Source organism: Austrofundulus limnaeus, unplaced genomic scaffold, assembly GCF_001266775.1.
Source record: "Austrofundulus limnaeus strain Quisiro unplaced genomic scaffold, Austrofundulus_limnaeus-1.0 Scaffold52, whole genome shotgun sequence".
Lineage (NCBI taxonomy): Eukaryota > Metazoa > Chordata > Actinopteri > Cyprinodontiformes > Rivulidae > Austrofundulus > Austrofundulus limnaeus.
The window spans coordinates 438,995-442,830 of NW_013952454.1; positions in this window are offsets into that span (position 1 = coordinate 438,995).

Genomic DNA, 3,836 nt, shown 5'->3' on the forward strand with positions numbered 1-3,836 from the left:
AAAAACGTTGTACCGATTAATTATTTGACCTAAAGGCAGCATGGAAAGGGAAAATAGCAGGGGCCCAAGAACCGACCCTTGAGGGACACCACAGGTGAGATATTTGTGAGATATTTGGCTGGATGAGCTAATACCCTCTGTATTATGGTGTGGCCCCTCAATTTATTTATTTATTTATTTAATTTTTTTTAAAGTCAGACGGACATTCCTCTACACAAATAAAAAATGGGTCTCTCCTAACCCTTGATGAGAATGCTCAGAATGTAGTAGCTGGGCTGGGGTGAAATGGGATTCAGCTTTACCGTCATCAAGTATTAGTTGCATTCTAACTGAATCGTTTCAGTAATCCTGTCTGGATTATCACAGCTTTAACAAAACTGCCAAAGAGCGGGTCCTATCAATTCTTGGAAAAGTCAGAGATTGGTGCTTACAAGATTGGGGAGCGGGGGTAGGGGGTGGGAGGGTGGAATACAATAAGACACACAGCGATGAACTGGGAGTGGAGCCTGTCTGTCARCAGCCATTAGCGGTCACATCAAAGTCTAAATAAAAATCACTTGGGCTGAGAGCTGTCATCATGGGGCTCTGYGAGGCTGCAGGTTCAGGTGCCGGATCTCCTCCGACCCCGCTGCGCGCTCCACGTGGAGACTGATGCTCGTGMGAAAGGCGAACGCCATCACAATTCTTTCCACCGGGCCGAGTTCACACCTGTGKATGCTGCTAATTAGAGAGCGGCGCGGCGAGGAAAGTAGATGTTCTGAATTCATGATGTTATCAAAGAGAGCATTGAAATCACTGTTCCACAGGTGTCTTAACTCTACAATAAAACAGCCATTATCACTTTTATTTTCTCTTCTCAACAGCTTTCTGTAATGATTCCTCTAACAAAAGATGAGTAAAAYACACCTTTCTCGTAGAGGTGTCAGTTTAGCTCTGATTTTTCTATATAACCAAATGGAATAATTTGGGGGAGCCATTAGTCTTGTTTTTCTTTCTTTACAAAACAAAATGGTGTGGATAAATACACAGTTCCACATGATGGTTTTTGATTAGTTCCTCCTCTCTGTTACTCCACCACAGACATGGGAATGTCGAATTTTCCCAGTGTGTCTGAGCAGCTGTGGCTTTCTGAGGTGGGTCTTTGGGGGTGGGTGGTTGGGGGTGAGGACAGGCATTGTAATCCTGACTGCGGTGGGGAGAATAAGTAGCTCACTAAGAGTGCAGTGAGGCTGTCACRGGAGTTCGTAGCTTGACAGGCGTTGCACTTGAAAAGTTGCTGTACTGTGAGTGACTGTCCTCTCCCTCCTGTCTAGTCCTTATCTGGTTCACTCAGCCACCACACACACACACACACATGCTCACACAGCTTATTCACCCATCATACAGTAGTGTGCTGCAACAACTGTCTCCCTCGGTCACCTCTGTTCCCTGCCTACTCTAGGAAGGTGACGTGAGCTTGATGGCCAGAATCGCCCTGCGCCTCACCGTCTCGGCTGCAGCAGGCGCACCTCTGCCGGAGGGGGTCGGCGGCGGAGKGTGGGTGTGCGGGGTCGACCGAGTGGCGTGTTTGTACTGCTCAGCACCCTCAGAAGAGATTCGGAGTAGCTGATATGTTGTTTTGTTTGTTGCTTTGCGCGTCTTTCTTAATTAGCTCCACGGACAAACGGCTAGAACGCGGCCCCCTCAAAGTCACTGCAGCTAATCAGGAACGCCGAGGAGCCGGAGATGAGGACCGGAGTGACGCTGACCTCAAAATGTCAGCTGGTGTTGCATTTCTTATTGTTTGCTTGAACCGTTACAGGCTGTGGTGTTCGTGATTACCCTTTAGGCTGTTTACATGTTTGAACTCTGCTTTTTGTCCATTGTTGTTTCATATAGAAGAAATTAAAAGGCTGGAAAAAAAAGCCTCAAGGCTTATTTTTTTTGAAAGGATGGGGAAGCTCATTATGAAGAGACAGGCTGAACCTTCGCCACCCACGCCATTCATTTGGGTAGCCATGAGGCTCATTATCCTTTTGGAGAGACTTTAGGTCAAAACACCACAGTGCACCCTCTACAACGGCCACAGAAGTCCAGCAGAACTCAAAAGTTAGATGGTACGTTACAGACTGTGTGTTTTTGGGCTTTTAAAATCTCATTTGCCAGTCAGGCTGTGAGTAAAAAGAAGATGATAAAAAAGCGATGAAAAGAGGGGACACCTGCCAGTCACAGTGCACTCTGGGTGATTGATGGTCATGTTGTAATAATCTGTATCTCAGCTGTTGCTGCTTTTAAAGATGTTCCCACAGCAGCTCTCAACATGATGCATGGACAAAGTGTGGCTTCTTGACACTTGTTTTTACTTAAATTTGGAGGAAAATACACAYAAATAGTATATTTTATATAGATTTTTTCCAAATATATATACTGTATACATAAACCAGTAACCACTGAAGAAATGTTGGATGCCAAAGTTTTAAGTAAAGAAAGAAGAAGGTGATTCAGGCATGTCCAACTGGGAGGAGATCTTGGAAAAGATCTAAGACAAGCTGGAGAGACCATAGCTCCATTCACACTGTCTTAGTGCTTGACTCAATTTTTTTTGATTAAATACTTCAGTATTTTATTTTTTATTTTTTTGTGTGGACCACCCCTCCTCTCTCTGCAAAGGTTCTGGTGGGTGTGGCTCGGTCCACCTGTCTGCAGCTGGAGCTCCACGTTCATCGCCACATTTTTTTTGCATCAAAGACAATAAAAATAACTAAACTTCACTCTAACTATGACATATAGTTATTTAAATATAGTAAATTTAAGAAATTCCGGATATCTCATTGTCCACTTCCGATCTCACTGTCTCTCCATCGCTGTCGAACTTTAWTCAACTTCCGCCTCTTTTTATTTTCATCTTTCTGTAGATTTTTTTCCCTGCTTGTTTAAGAATTTCAGGCATCGGTCAGAAAGGAGTTTGGGGGGTTTATGTTTGTTCAGCAGGGTGGGGGTGAGACCGGAGAGTGGATTGAGATGTTTTTTTTCCCTCCATGAATCAGCCCTCCTTTGCATCCTCCTGCTGCAATGCACCTCAAATACGACGAACATTAATAAAAGTTAATATATAATTTAATCAGTAATTATTTATTATTAATTCAGTTAGAATGATTGGAGCTCCAGTAAACTACACAATACATGTGCATTTATCAGATGGCAGCTCCTCCACCTTTTTCACTTCCTGCCTTCCAGCCGAACTTTGCTCTTGTGGTACTGCATGTTGACGTCACGTGAAACCCACCCATTGTTGCAATTATTGTAATGCAGTGATGCATTTTTGTGTTCAATGCGCTTTTACAATCATGTGCATTTGAGCATGTGCATATTTCAATATTGAACATGTGCTGTCACTTCACATTGTGGAAAATTTCAATTCATGGTTGACTACTTTAACCTGCTGAAATGATGAAGTTTGTTTGACTGATGATTTGTAAGTATAATTTTAGAACACAGGGTAACTGATTTAGAGTCCAAAACATACAAGTGCAATTGTCACCTAATAATCATCATTTTAATCGTTGTTGGCTAAATGCTGCAATTAATTGTGATTAATTTTTTGCCAATAAAGCCCAGCCCTGATGTCCACCCCTTTTCCAAGACACTGGTTCAGGGAACATTTTGCTAACAGACAATCACACACTTGTATATGGAGAACCAACACTGACATAATTAAAAATAAAAGCAGAAACACATAAATGAACCACTAAATAAATAAATATGTTTAAAATGCGCCAAATAAATTACAAAATAACTTTAACTCAAGTTTTATAATTTAATATAAAGCCCAGCCCTGATGTCCACCCCTTTTCCAA